We start from the raw sequence: 16817 nt of genomic DNA on the forward strand, positions 1-16817 counted from the left end.
CCTGAGTGAACTAAGGATAGCTTAGCTGTCCCATTAAGGGAGGCAGGTGTGGCAATATAGGAACAGCTAGTGGAATATGGGAGGTTGGTTCCTTGGGTCAACTGGTCAGAGATAACTAACAATAAGCTATCGAGTTTTAAATACCTCCAAATTAAAAGCTGGTACCAGTGAGCTGTGGTGGAGATAGCATCCTCAAATGAACTGGAAGCCAGGTTGATCAGTGATGTGCCAAGAAAGAAGGATGTGGCCAGCCGGTACGGGTTAACAGTGGACTTAATGGACGGCGATTTCAGACTTCCATCTGACCTGTGGTGAAAGAGCTTTCCGGGGATGCAGCTTGAAGATTTATGGCATGTACTTTTTAACATTGTGTACTCCACGGTGCATTCTGCAAATTTCAGGAGGAACCACATCTTTTGTCTTCATAGGGTATATAGGACAACCCTTAAACTGTCTAAATTGGGGAAGGGAACAATGCTGAATTGTGCAAAATGCAGCCAAGAGAAGGCGGATGATATCCATGTGTTCCTGAAGTGTTCTGCAATTCAACATTTATGGGCTGACTTGAGTAAATGTATCTCAATTATATTTGGCATGGCACTTCAGGTAGGCCTGGCCCTTATATTCTTTGGGGTTCATCACAGCGTGAGATTTTGTCAAAATATGTAAAAAAGCTATGATTTTACCTGATTCTCCTTGCTCGGAGAGAGATTTGTAAGAACTTGAGAAGCAACTTACCTCCGACTGAAGCAGACTGGGTTAGGTCCATTAAATGCACCATCAGGTTGGACAGGGTATTGGTAAAAATAGAAATTAATTCTGGTCCCCTTTTCTAAACCGCTAGAAATCGCTGATTGAAAAGGACCCCGTCTGGGGTAGAACCAAGTCCACAGATTACGGCTTTTACACTTTTGGTCCTTTTACTTCTCCACTGAGGTTTGCAGGTGGCCATCTGGTTAGAGAAACCAATGGATGGAGAGGTTTTATGGGATTTGAATTTTCCTTGGTACTAAAAAAAAATCTCTGGAAGGTGCTGGTCAAGGAGGGGCACCTGAATTTCTCTTTTTTCCAAGGATAATGAGGACAAAAATATATTCTTTTAAATAAATTCTCCTAAACAGGTAATAATTCAATGAAAATACTCAAATCAAGTTTAAAAACAAAAGTAATCTTCCAAGTGAACAATTATGTCCATGCAGTGGAAATACCAGGTAAACCTAAAAAATAATTATTTTACAAAGAAATGCTGCATACAGAAAACCCAAAAATATATATAATTATTTAATCAGATATAAAATGATTTTGATTCCTTTTGAACAAACTCCCGCAAAAATGGGAATGTGAGTACAAAAACAAGATCTTAATAGAAGTCTATATCTGTCCTGTAAGAATAACAACACATTCCCACTCCACCGTACAAAAATGACAACAATTTAAAACATAAAATGACAAAATTCTACCACCTAAACCTTAAATACATATTAAAATTAAAACAATTCATATTCTTTATTACTCTTAACAGCAAGGCTAAAACTTGTTCAAAACATAAACTACATACAGTGCAAAAACCTAGAACACCAAGTATTTTAACGGGCCAATATGTAAAGCAGTCTTGGCCGAAACACTAATTAATGCTTAAAATTAAACTTCTTATGAACCTTTCCTTATTAAAAGAAGAAAAATACCAACTACAACTTGCACACCAATCTACGCTAAAGGAAGAAAAAAAGAAGGACTAGAAAATAATGCATGCCGGAAATAAATTGTGTTTTAATTCAAATGAAAACACGACTTGTATACAATGTTAGTCTATGTGAAAAATGTATACACATATTTAAAAATGACATTTAAATGTTGCACCTTGAAAACATTAAGTATTTTATTTTAAAAATAATAGTGATATTGACATACATGTTAACATGGGTAATTACAATAAAAAGTGTGTTTGTGAATAAAGAAAAACTAATAAGTGTTGATGTATGTAAGAAACATATATTACACTTACCAAAACAAAGTCCACAATTACGAACACAATTGAGTACATTTTTACTTAATAATAACATTCATTGTTAACTTCATATTCTTGATTGCAATATATAAAAGCATATATTTTAAAGTCTATGGGGTCCATTAGGATGGCGGGTGGACTTAGTCCGCCCGCCACCCCCCGGAGTCCCAGGGGTCCCGCAACGGCCACCACAGTGAGTCTCCGCATGCCTTTCCGTGGCGGCATTGCTGCCACAAAAAGGCATGTCTGCAGGCCCATCCTAATATGGCTGGGGGTGTCTATTAGACACCGCCACCATATTAAACATTTCCCGCCCTGGCCGCAAGGCGACCGGGGCGGAAAAGCGGCGGACGGTGTTTACGTCCACCACGGTCCCCCCCGCCATAGTAATATGGCGGGGGGAAATGGGTGGCAGGCATTAATGTCGGGCGGATTGCTATATTTGATAAAAACAGGAATATCATAAAGAAAATATGGTAAAACAATTAAAATAATATTTTTCTATTTCATTGCTTACTATCCCCACTCCAACATTAAGGAAAGTGTTGGATCTCAGAGGGTCAGATTTATTAGACTGACTCCAATCCAAACAACAATGGGGGAAGTGCTGGACTAGGGGAGGAGGGGAAGATTTACTATTTCTACTCAAAACTATGCAACTTTGGGGGGGTGTCGTACTTTGGGGGATATCATTTACTACCCCTAGACTAAGCAGCAATGGAAAAAAATTTGGATTGTGAAGGGGGAGAACTACTATTCCCCCTTAAAAGTAAGCAACAATGAGGAAAGTGTTGGACTCTGGGTAGACCCGATATACTATTCCCTCTTAGAACTAAGCAATTCTTTGAAATGGGTTCCACTTTGGGCGATTGACATTAACTATTTCCATTCCAGAAACATAGTAAAAGAATGTGGACTCTGGGCTGAACTTTCACTATTAAAATTTGTTTCTATACTATTATGTTTATAAATAATAAAATTACTAATTATTTGTTGTACACATAATACAAGTTCTGAAAACAATTCCTACCCAAAACAAATCAAAGATAAGCAACACACAAAATATGTAATTTAAAATATATAGTTTAAAATAAATTTAAAATAAATTAAATACAAATTTGCAAATATTTTACTTTTCTAATAAAACTAATTAGGCAACAAATTAACTCAAAAACATTTAACATTAAGGGCCTTATTAAGATTGTGGTTGGACGTACGTCCGACCGCTATCCAATCGGAAGCCAAATTAGTTTGCTAATGCCACCACAACAGTTGCAATGTCTATATTTTGTTTTGCGGGGGGGTGCTGCAGGTTGCAGCACACACAGCAGTACAAAAAATAGACATCACACATATACCTGCACTACGTGGCAGGCACTAGGCGGTGCCTGCCACATGGTGCAATGATATGTAGGGAGTCACCACAGGTGCTCCCCTTTTAGAAAAGAAACATTCATGTTTGCACATTGCTCTATGTAGGTTGGCATTCCTGGCACCATTTTCTATGTGGGTCCCATTTTGAGTTATTTTCAAACTAATCCTTTGTCATTTCTGAGAAGAGGCATCAGTTGGGTTTCATTTACCCGAGGCTGGGATTCACTTCACTTCACTAATGAATGGATGTATGACGTTACAACGCATACTTTTACCACGCATACCTTTACAACGCGGTTTTTACCATGCATACCATTACAACGCATAGCGCTTAGAGGTGCTGGATAGTGGTAAGTATAATTTTCTATTCCAACTCCAGTCCCCGTGGACACTAGGGAAGGTGTTGGATAGAAAATGAAACGTATTGCCTATCCTAGAGCGCCCCCCAACGCAATGCGTTGTAATGGTATGCGTGGTAATACCTGCGTTGTAATGGTAGTGCGTTGTAAAATTTTTGTTGTAAACGTTACATACCCTAATGAATACACTGTTCTTATTAGCGCATACCTTTCCCATTAGATAGAGGCCTTCTCCCATTTGTCTAGTGGTGGGCATGGGCAGAGCGACCTTGAGTAGCTGATAGTGTGTGCCCGGCCTCAGAACCGAAACGTAATCTTTGTACTTCACTGTTTTGCAGCATATACTTGGAAAATTCCATGGTGGGTGTGCCCTCATTGGTTCTGAAATGTACATACTGTATCTTCATGCTTGCTGATGTCAGCAACTGGGCAGACAGGGCTCCGCTCTGAGTGAATTCTAAATAAACAGTTATTGCTTGGTATTATCTACTGTCTGACTGACCTATGGAGGGCTGAGAGGTGGTCATTAGTGACCCAAGTAACCCAAATCAGGTCACTTCCTTCACCCACACCTGAGGGCCTGGGGGAAAGAGGGGTTTGTTGCTTTCCACCAACCTTTTCATGGTGGGTAAACCACCATGAAACAGCCATCAGGTAGGGACATCATAATCCCTAAGGTGGTGCCTGCCTGCCATTATACGGATTCAAGTTCCCTCCAACGGTCCAAAGGGCTGCTTGAGTCTGTTGATTCGTGGTGGTCTGTTGCTCCAACCATCGCCCATCCACCCGCCATCCTAATGTAGTAGGCGGAAATCTTCATTGTGATGGTGGTGGGACTGCCACCGAAGGGCTGTCGGTGGCTGCACCACCGTCATCATAATCAGGCCCTAAGTTAGAATACTACTCACAAAAACCCATATAAAACTCACCAACCCAAAACAAAACACAATTTCAGCATTTAAAATTGTTTTTAAACATTTTAATACAATACTCAGCAAATGACCCCTTAAAATTATTAACCCAATCAATTTCTAAAATAAATAATCTTAAAAAATGATAACGCAAATAATATATTAAAAATAAATTTTTTTTAAATATAAAACTCTCATTTCAAATCACTACCTTCTCAAAACCCCAGTAAATACCAACATGCCAAAAAAATTCAAAATATATATTTTTGTTAAAGCAATAAAAAGAAATCTAAATATAATTGAAACAATGAAAAACAAATTAATACAATGCCCATCCATGCCATACTTTTCTAATAAAACATTTTCTTAAAATGTATAATTGAATAATTACATTTAAAATAACACTCACAAAACACATACAAACACCAATATAATTTTTTCAAAGTTAAAAAATAAAGATACAACCTAAAACAACATTATAATACAATTTCCAATAAATAAGATCAAAACAGTAAACAATAATAACATTACAGAAAAAAGAAAAGACAATTAAATACCACAATCTTAAAGTAAAAAATACTTTAAACTTCAATGTTATTGTTACACATAGAAATATATACTGGTACCATAATATTCAGAGCCTGTAGTATTCTGAATTTGATATTAAGGATACATATCACCTGAGGCTTCATTACAGATGCAGCGCTTTCCCTTCGATGCACTGGGCGCAATTTTTAAAAAATTGCCATGAATGTGCTACTTCCTGGTCAGCCGCGAACTCGCCCTGCCTTGGGGAAAACACATTCATGTGAAAACCGGAGTGTCTGCTTGCAGCCACTCTGTATTTTCACAGTGCAGCCAGAAACCTGCTTGCACTTCTAGAGGGGATTAGAGATCACATTGCAGGCAGTTACAGTCGATGACAACACCCGCATGCCAAGCGGAGTCTGGGGTGTCCATGGAACCCCCTTCGCCCCTCCAGAGGGCTGCTCTCAACTTTTAGATGCTGCACTGTCAGTGCACCTCCTGAGAGCTTCTTTGCTTCTGCGTCCAATTCTGTAATACAGTGTGGTTGCAAAGTCAAAGGATTACCTCATTTTAATGGGGTACGTCATCATGCAAATGAGGGACTACCCCTTAGGATATCACTGGCCCTTTATGTGCATCAGTGCTATCAGTATTACAGAATGGGCCACACAAACAGCTGCAACCCCTTCTGTAATACCAAAGTGCCCCAGGGGCACGCAAATCGGACGCTAAGACCCGGCGCGCCTCCAGGGCACTTACTCCAATACGGCCCCAGAACTCCTTGGATCTTCATTTACCAGCTTTCAAGCAAGGTTTTCTTGCTTCTGTTGATGTCTTTCCAGGATCAGGAATACTAGTAGTTGTGGGGTGCAGGAGCCATGATCCTCCTTCTTACCAGTCCTCAATGGCAATACGGTTTCCACTCCTCTGGTTTACCCTCCAACTGAGAGCACAGACAAAAAGTCTAGGCAGTGTCTGGGCATGAATGTAGGAAGAACGATAAAGTCTACCCTTTGTTTTGCCATCTGAGCCTTACCGTTTCCAGATGGCTAAGCCCTGCCAAATGGCCACTTTTAACAACAATCTAGTTTTCCTGGGACAAGAGGACAATCTATAGTATTCCTTAAGGAGAGATGTCTACAGCTATTGAGGGAGCTGTAAGCAATCTTTAGAGCTCAGCTATGAGGCACAGTAGTTCTAAACCAGTATTCTTTCAGGTAGCACAAAATATGTATTTTATACAATTAATTTTCTTCTAAAGTGTGCAGTTTTATTTTCACTATTTGATCGGATTTTTAAAGCTAAGTGACAAATACCTTTGATTGTCCATCCTTTTTTTTCCTTAGCCCAGACTACTATAAAGTAAGTGCCTTTTATTCATGTTTGACCTGTTCTTGGAAAATGTAGCTTTACCTAAATAGTAACAAATAGTAACAGTCTTGGAAGAGCATTGTATATGGCACAGAGAACGAATGTATGGCCTGGAAGTTAAAGCTCAAATTTGAGTTGCAGTGTGTCTTAGCTAATAGTAGGTTTCTCAAAATGTTAAAATGTGAAAAGCATTTTCCCTTGACGTGTGAGGCTGTGGTGCATTTAAACTGCAGGTCAAAAAGAGCACAATGATGCTCTCTTGGGCTATACACTTATACCTTGTAAGTGAGTTGTGTAATCACACACTGCAGCCAACAGAGAACAATTAATTACCCTGCCATTTGCGCTTTTTCTGTTCTATCTACCGTGAATCTATTGAAATTGGTTGAATAAACCAATAAGAGAACTTAATACAGAGTATGTTTAAGGGGGAAAACACTCATACTGTGACACTGTTTAGCAGTGCCACAGAGTCCTAAAGCCAGAAACCCCAAACAGGGAAAAGTGGGATTTTTACTCAAAAAATTATGTCCTGTCTTACAAAGATGTTGAGAAAAGATTAGGTCGAGCAACATTTATTAATGTATTTTTCTATTGGGCAGAATACATTAGTTCAACTGTAGAAATATGCACCACATCATTAAAGCAGTGTAGTTGTGATCAGAGTACTGGTTGACAGAAAAGTTAAGATTTGGATAAAATATTTTAGGCATTGGAGAAATGACTTCATCTGATAGTATACCTGAAGTTATCTTCCTCTGTAGTGTACTGTTATGCAATTCTGCTGTTTCCTACCTTTTAAGAATTAGTGAATATTGTGCCTGCTTCAATCTTTTGCAAGACACATGAGTATAATACGCATTTTCCAGAGATTTAATCCTTTGGAGATTAACTATATAAATTAATTTCCTATTTGAAAGGCACGTCTTATCACCCCTAAGGATATATAGGCGTTAGGGGCCGTCGAGGAGATTAAGTGAGCTATTGCCCAGAGTAACATGATGCTGTACTGAGGTTCGGCTGGCGCAGGGGTCCAAACCACGAGTCCCGGACTCTTGAGACAGCCTCTCTGGCCGCTGCGCCACACCTCTCTCTCTATGCTGTTTTACTTTCCTAGAATGTTTTTTCTCTTCTTTTTTTCAGAAACAAGCAATAGTAAATATTCTTAGTGAATATTTGCCAACATTGATAGTTTCATCAATTAAAGTAAACAAAAGCTATTAAAGCACAAAAAATAATGAATTGCACATTATAGTTCTCCCCTATCTATGTAACCTCTGTATCAAAATAGTAGATTACATAGCCATTAAAAGAGACAATCCAAAATTAAAACAGTCCAATATCTACTTCGCAGCTGCACCGCCAAGCCTATTGTGGGCCTCATACTGCTGCACCACCCACGGGGATCTGGCATCCCCGGCATCGCAGCGGTCCTTTAGCGATCCTACCACCAAGCTCGTAATATGGTGATCAGCCCGTTGGTGCGGCAGTGCCATCACCGCCACCATGGCTATGGTAGTCTATATGACCACCGTAGCCATAATCACCCCCCTAATTTAATTATTAATGATGACCCATACATTTCCTTGGGCCAAAAATCCTTTGACCTTGTCCCATAAGAACCAAGTTTTGGTTTGTTCTATGTCCATTTTGTGATTTGAAAAGCACTTCATAGGAAACGCTTTGCAACCTGAATATGTGAATTTGATTCATTTACAAGTAGGGTTGCCACCTGTTCATTTTTTAACTACCATAACCAATATTTTATTATCCCAGCCAGTGGAAACATTGGAAAAAACATCTTAAGACCCCTGACTGATAATTTAACTATACAAAGGAAAAAGGCAATGTTAAAAATGAAAACAGATTATTTTATCAAAAAGTTCTGTTTAAGTATCATATCCGGGTCTTTGTAGAAACTTAAATCAGAACAAATGGGCGTTATTTTTCAACAGCATTCAGCGGTACTTTGCACCTACACATGAATGTTTTAACACTTTGTTTTTTTTTTAGAATCTATCTGAATTGCAAAAAATCTAAGAAACAACATAACACACTAAAGAGTAAGTTATATTTTAGAAGCTCTTCAGTGTCTTTAAAATCTGGCAAAAATATTTTTTTGCCGTTCTCCACTGAAAGTTTATTTTATTTGCCTAGGTTTACTCTGGAGCATAAGCCTTGGGTTTTTTAGTTTTCAAAAGAAAAGATGTGATGTGAATAGTCATTTCAGGTGAAAGACTGTGGCAATTCTTTTACTGCTGATTTTTTTTAAAGTACTACTTTGACATAGTGTAGGCAATTGGATTATTAGTAGATAGGGGTATTCACCTTCAGCAAGTAATAATATCACAATCACTAATAGGTCCAATAATCCTTGTTCAACCCTTGGTAGCTTGGTGAATGAGCAGTCAGATTTAACTTAGGAGACAGGTATGCGTAAAGGTATTTAATACCATCAAAATAGTAAATAAGCAAAAGGCTACAATATAAATCCAACACCAATTTATAAACATAAAGAATATTGTTATCTTTGAAATGGCAGCACAATGACAAACATCCAGTGTTGGGAACCAATGATGTGATTTTTTTTAATATAATTTTTTTTTTCATTTTAGCACTACAAAGCTTAAAGTACCACTCAAAGCTATCTGGTCGGGGTGTACCAGGACAAAGTCAAAGATATAGGCTGACTGCATTGGAGCACGTATTGGACAGGCTGTGGTCTAGGTTCCGGTCAAAAGTTTACCTTCGGGCTTTGGGCCCAATTTAGATCTTGGTGGATGAGTTATTCTGTCACAACAGTGTTGGATATCCCATCCACTAAAATATAAATCCCACTTTAACCTATGGGATTTATATTTTGGTGGACGGGGTATCCGTCACCTTTGTGACAGAGAACTCCACCCGTCAAGCTCTAAATCAGGCCCTTAGTGTTTTTTTGGAGCTTTGCTCTCATAGACAGGCTTGTCGGTGGGTCCTTGAGCTTCTCAGATCACAAGTTTGATTAGACGATGGTGGCCTGCCACAGCACAATGCCTTGGTGACTCTCTGAAAGTCTGGAAGTCTTCGTTCTTCAAATTAATGCCAAGGAGCTCCGGATTTTTCAGTAGGACAAACCAGCGCGGTCTGGCTGATTCGCAAGTCGGCGATGTCAGCTTGACTCCCAACACCATGCTGGGCTCCTCCTGGAGCTTTTCTGCAAAACTTTGCATACATTTTTTTCTTAGCATATCTAGTAGTTTTTGGTTTCGTAGGAGAAAATATGTGTCCACTAGCTCAGTCGAGTGTACAGAGACTCTGGATTGCCACTTGGGCACTAGGACTCATTTTTTAACAATGCTCCCGCCCAGTACAGGAAAAATCCTGTTGCAACTAGTCAGCTGGGGGGATCCTCTCTTGGGCTTGCAGGTGACTTCTTCCAGCTCTGTTGTTCCTATTGCTGATCCGGGAGTCCACTTCTCAACCTTTAAGTCAGGCACAGTCCTTTCTTTGAGGAGCTGTGAGAGTGCAGAAGATGCAGTCGTTTTTAGGGCAAGACTTCTGTGGTACAGTTCAAGAGTTCAGCAGAACAGTCCTTCTTCTCCTTCAAGGCAGTGTTCTGAGGAGCTCCTGCAGTTCTTATTTATCCTCCATTCTGATCTGGCAAGATGGGGGACACCCTAACCAATAGGGGCAAAGTTACATCTCTGTGCTGTGAGCACTTTCTGCAAAGTGTGACATAGGTTTGACAGAATGCACCGTTCTCCAAATATCAATATGGAGAATATATCTCTTTGGTGTGTGTGTCTATGTGACTCAACTCAAAGGGGCGACTAAAATCGGATTACACTCTCCTTCCAGCCCCTCTCTAATTAGGGGTCCCATCTGGCTGGGGATCAAGGAAGTGGAGGCTGTCCAGGGTCTTATGACAACTGCTCTCCTGCCTTTGAAGTTCAAGTTTTCTCCCCAGCCCCTTCCTCTCGCTGGCTTCTCCAGTAAGCAAATCTCATCTCACCAAATGGCTAAAACTTTTCACTTCCAGGCCTCTTCACACCTACTCTGGAGCAGCTTGGCTCAGGTTTTCAAAGGCTAGCCAATCAGAAGAATCTTTTGCAGGGCTGATGTGGGTAACTTCTGGATAATACGTTCTAAAACTACTTTTCTGTAAAGGTTAATATACATCTGACCATGGCAAGTTGTTAGATTTTTTGGGACCATTATTTTTAAACTTTGAATGACATTGCTAGTTAGTTTCCTAGCAAAGATAGACTTTATTAGGTTTAAGAAAGCCGTCCCATGTTAGCCTATGGGACTAGCAGTACTACAATAGGGAAAAACAACTTTGGCAGTTTTTCCATACCAGGGCATATACAAACATTTTTTCATATTGTTCCTGCTTGTTATAACAATGCATGCTACTCTTGGGTTAGCTGTTGTATTCCCATTGGGTGACTTATAAGTTATAAAAAAAGGTAGTTTTGGGCTTTGGAAATACTTTTATTTCCAAAGCCAATTTTGGACAAAGTTTTAGTTTCAAACTATCCTGAGTGACAGGCCTGTATTCAAAATGACACCAGACACCGCAGAATTCCACACTAAAATGCATTAAGTCCACTGAGGTCTCTAAACCTACATTCCCTATCATATTTTAGGGACTGACAGGTAGATTGTCTTGACCAATTAGAATTGTACCAATTACCAAATACCTTTTAGAGTATACAGCATTGGCCCTGGACCTGGTTAGCAGATCCCAGGGCATTTCAGGGTCAGTAACCACCAGCATCAGTCAAAAAAGGGGGGATCGGAGCAAAAAAGATAACTTTCCTACACATGGGCTCAGAACATAAAAGATCTCTTTCTGTAGCTCTTTTTTGAAAATATAAAATCTTTTTCATAATCCAGCCACACTAAGCAGAGTAAATATATTTTTGTAAATTGATTCGTAACTACATAGAACATCAAGAAAAGTCCAGCATGGTAATTACCTCAGTAACATGCAATTGTTAATCAGTTCATTTTGTTATTGAATTTTGTTCAGAACATTTCTCTATAGGATGCTTTATTGTTATTTCAGGTCCTGCAAAATGAAACAAAATGATAATTAAATAGCTAAGCTCTCATTGTAAGAAGGAAATATATTAGGTTAATCACACAGGGAACAATTAAAGATTCATTATCATTGATGCTGCTTTTGTAGTCAAACCTCTTCTTGTGTTCATCCCGTTAACCTGCAGTCTACCTCTTGAACAGGATTGATGTAATAGTGTTGTTACATATTTGTTCTCATAGCTGTAAGGCTTGTTCTGAAAGACGGAAATGTTAGGATGTGAGCGGAGAATGTACTTGATCAAATGGGTTTTCTCAATGAATACTGGGAACTTATGGTGTAATAGGATATCTCCACCGCTGGAGGTGGAAAAATCTAGCCTGGGATTCCATAAATCGGTGGTCAATATGTGGCAGCAGAAAGAGGTGAAGTAATCAGGGGTGGACCCATGAAATGGGGCATCTGACAGTCAGGTTATATATATATTTTTATAAACTGTGCCACAAATAGTTGGCAATAAGGACAAATATGACAGCAACCTGCTCTGGGTTACTTCATTGGTCACAAACAGGCTGCATTTTAAAATATAGAATGGGTTTATGGCACCTGCTCAGCAATTTTCACAGGACAGTAATAACAGTTAGCTAATTCTAGTCACAAATGCACTTGGCGATATGTATTTTGTCTTGTAATGGGTTTGACTCATTATAAAGCAGAATAGAGTATCCATTCTCAAATGTTTGTCCTCTGATGACCCCCACTGAATCACTATTACAAACCATGTCCCAACCATGATCCAGGCTAAGCAAGTTCTATCGTTTGAAATGCAAAACATTACACAAAAATACTGAAGCAAGTATTCTTGGATTAAATACACACATTATGATATTTTATACTAAATTCAGTGACAATAAAATACATACATCACAATTTTAATGAAAAGATGGAGCTTTTTGAAAATTGGTGTTATTTCTAAAACAGGAAATCATATGCTAGGCTGTAACATATAACTTTTCATTTTTTGGTGTTTAAGCATGATTTGTTTTTATGAATACTGGTGCTTCAACCGAGGTCCCCAATTGGCCATACTAGATTCTGTTTGCATGCTTGTGCTACTCCAACAAATCAAGCGAAAAATTCCAACTTTTGTTTTGGGCTCCATTTTCAATTTCCTTCAAATTATCATAGAACATTTTAAAAGTTGCATTTTTACACTTTTTTTGTTTATATGCTTTATTATTCTGCTGATATTATTTATTTTTCCAAACTGTTGCTGATCCCCTCAGTAGTTGTCGTGCACCACAGGGGTTCGAGGATCCCTGGATATGTAATGCAAACATGGAAGGTTGATCTTCCTGATGCAAAGCACAGATATGTATTTTTGTATTTTATATTGATAGATGAATGGGTTACTGCTTTTGTCACATAGATACTTTTGTTACTTGCAGTTCATAAGTTACAATCCTTATAATATAACACATCGAACTATGGACTGGCATCAAGGACCTGCATGCAATATGCAGTGCATAGATTTAGAAGCTTATTTGTTATTTTTCACTCTCCTATTATTCTACGGGTGCTCAATTGGGCTTCTTTTGGTAGCAATAAGCTCTTTTAGGACAGAAATCCCCTACCACTGTGTTCAAGTTTAAATCCTGACTTTGGGCCCAATAATGGGTCAGGTGGTCTGTAGACCTCCAGGCTTGTCGTGGTGTGAAAGTGACAGTTCCAGCCCCCTCTGCACCGATGGTCCAACTGCCCCATCATTGAGTTGGGCAGTCCGACCACCCTGGTACCACCAATACTGCCAGGGAACCACCATTCCCTGGAGGTGGTGCAGCAGTCAGGAGGTCGCAATATACTTGGCGGGACCGCCGCGGCACCGCCAAGCATATTATGAGTTTCCTCTCCCCCCGGTGGTGTCATGGTGGTTTCTCCTCCAGAAACACTGTGGTGGAGAGGAAACAAAGTAGGACCTACAGGGCCCCCTGTGCTCCTCCACATGTGGATGCACACAGGAGGATATAACATGTGCACTGCATGGACGTTTGAGTCCATGCCATGCAGGAACATTTTGTGGGGTTCTCATTGTGCTGCCTTCTTTAAAGGCACTGCTGCTGTGCCAGCTGCCTGTCATGCCACTTGGAGCCCCAGTATTTCTTGCAGTAAACACATCTTATTCAGTCACCTGAAAAAAAACACCCTGGCATGAAACCACTCACAAGCTTCTGGTTTTTGGCATGAGCCTGATTAACTATTGCTCCGTTGTAGAAATATGCAATAGCACAACATTAAATGAGGACTAGAGTAAAAATCAACATCACAGAAATGTCACAAAGGTACAAGCAATGAACTGAGAGTAACACATTCCAAATGTTCCAAGGCTCACACCAGTGCCACCGGACAAACAAGAAGGGAACCTGAAAGCCTAGTGCAAATGGAAAGCCAGATGGAGTGGTTTTCACATTTGCCAATAGTTGAGTGACTTGGCTAACCATTTTGAAAGACGACTGGTTTCAGCACCCCTTAACCAAACATTTATGGCAATATGTAGCTCTTGCAGTCTCCACTGATCTGCACATTTATTGCATGTAACATAAGGTTATGGTTTATACATGTAGGCCTGCATATGGCATGCATGTGCAATGTACTATGCAGAGCACACAAATGATTTACATACAACAAAGCAAAAAGATCCTTTTGATTATGGCTCTGCTTATCCAATATCACAATTATGGTGCTACAAAGTCTAGAAGAAGAGGCCATAGGAGTATAAAGATAACTTTTTAAGTGTTCATTGCCAATCAGAGGCCAATGCAATTGAAGACAAAACTCATGATCAGGATATAAAATGTAATTCATCTACATGTATTCAAAGTGAACAAGGAAACAGTAGTACAGAATATTGTGTATAGAACACATTTGAAGTATCTCAAGAGCCATCCCACCCACTGGCTTGTGAATCCTACAAAAGTGGCACCACACCTACATCTCATCATAACACATCTAAAGGTGTGGAAGCACGGAAGATAACTATGGAAGCCTGAATGGTTTAACCTGTTTCCACTTGTTTCTAGGACGGAGATGTGAGCTAAAAGGATCACTTTGGTAACCTCTTGGGTGGCTACAGGGGTACAAACTGCAAAAGGCCTGATTCCTGAAGTGACCAGTTGACCAGTACCCAATGGAGCTGTATTGGACCCTGCTGGTGGCCTCTGCTGAAGGGAGCTCTGCTACAAAGTGCTGTCCCATAGGTGCAGGGAGCATTAGAAGTGACTCAGAGGAGGGACTTGTTGCAATTCTAAGAACTCCAGATTGTCAACAGGACATCAAGGAAAAAGGTGCCTAATTTTGATTTAATTTCCTTAGATATAAGCTAAGACGATTTTGAGCTCCATAGATAATACTGCTGTTGGCCTATGCCTGACACCTATGAGTCACTGAGAGTCTCCCTTGAAGTTGTGGGGAGCTTTAGAAGGGTACTCCTGTTTTAGATTGGGACTTAAAAGATTAGGTCAGGATGTAAAATATGTGACCTGGATGAGTGCACTTGGTGTATACGACACATGCTCCATCATGATCAGCCTGAAATCCTAGGTCCCAACCACAACTTCCAAAGACTGACATTAAAGCATTCCAGGCTTTTTGTGCTGTTTTAACCTAAAAATTACAAAATTCATATCTCTGGTTCCTCTTATTGGAGTTTGCTGTATTTCTTTAGTGCCATCGTTATTTTAAATATGCTCTACTTTTTACGTTCAGTTTGCTATTTTTATTGTTTGGTGTTTTATGTTTATTATTGTTTTGGTATTCCATAAATACTTTTCACATTGCTCTAAGTTAAGCCAGCCTACTCTGTACCATAGCCACAAGAGGGTTGAGCTCAAGTTAATTTAATGACTTTGGGGGTTTACTCTGACAAGTTGCTGTTATTACGCTTTGAGGTGAGTGAATGTCAACCCCAAATCATAATCCACTTTTTACACAGATTAGCCAAATTTACCATGTTTTTGGTATCAGAGCACACACAATGCAGGCTGTACAGCAGTACACCAGGGTGCAGAGTTAAAAAACATCTATACCAGTCATCAAAAAATGGGGGTGATTAGACAAACATTAATGTCCCCATTCTTAGTGTTACACTAATGCTAACCTTTACAGTCACCCACTGAACTATCCCTTCAACTTTTGGTGTATCAATCTCCTTCCCTGTTAGACTGTTAGTATGCTGTTTCTCTACTCAAGTTGCCTCCTTCCAGCACTGCTTCAATATATAATTGAAATGGATAGTTTATTCCTACAGTTTTGCAACACTACATCCTGTATTCAGTGTTTATATGTTTGTGTACAGCCCATGTTGCTCTATTTTACTAAATCCACGTTCCTAAAGGAATTATTTATGTGAATTCACATCTTCTGTAGCAGTGTGTTGTTCTAAACCCTGCGATGATTGACTTGCAAATTCATTTTTCTATTCTCATAGGCAAAATTTCAGATATTGTCAAGTCATTTTAGGGAAATTTATTGCAATTCTGTTCTAAAGATTTATTGGAAGGAATTTTGTTTCAGATGTCAGTATGTGTAAAGTAAGAATGTTTGACGTATGGCCATATAGAGGGTTCAACTATTCTTTCATAACGCCATTGAAATTTAGCATAGACTGAATGACAAGAATCATTTGTAGGTGTGTCACTTTTACTCTTCCAAGCAGTGGTGCTGAGTGCAGGTGCTTCCATTAGTGTTATATCACTTAAGTCATAGGGATTGTGGACATTCCAAGCATCATACAAAAGCACAAGTGTGGCAAATCAAATGTGCCAAATCCGTTCAGCTGGAGTGTGGTAAGGGTGGGGTGTGTAGCTGGTGGTGCCTCTTGGGGCACTTGTCATTTTTCAAACAATACATTTTCCATTTAAATGGTCACTACATTTGCATACTATATTGCGCACAAATGTCAATGTGTGGAAATCGTGTTTCAGAAAATATTTATCCTTCAATAAATCAAACTTAAAAAAAAAAAGAAAATATTTATTATTTCCGCACCACCAATGAAAGTGCCTATTAAAATCAGCAGTAATTTATCAATGATGTCATCGATGCAAAGGCACATCTATGATTGGCCCAGTGAGCGTTCAAAATCGATCTCATTGATTGTTTGCCAGCAAAATGAGAAAAAATGTTGCTGACAGCCATTACAGGACTCGTGGGACTTAGTTCCCTGTCCTAAAATTTAAAAAATG

The sequence above is a fragment of the Lissotriton helveticus genome, chromosome 6 (assembly GCF_964261635.1).
Source record: "Lissotriton helveticus chromosome 6, aLisHel1.1, whole genome shotgun sequence".
Classification (NCBI taxonomy): Eukaryota; Metazoa; Chordata; class Amphibia; order Caudata; family Salamandridae; genus Lissotriton; species Lissotriton helveticus.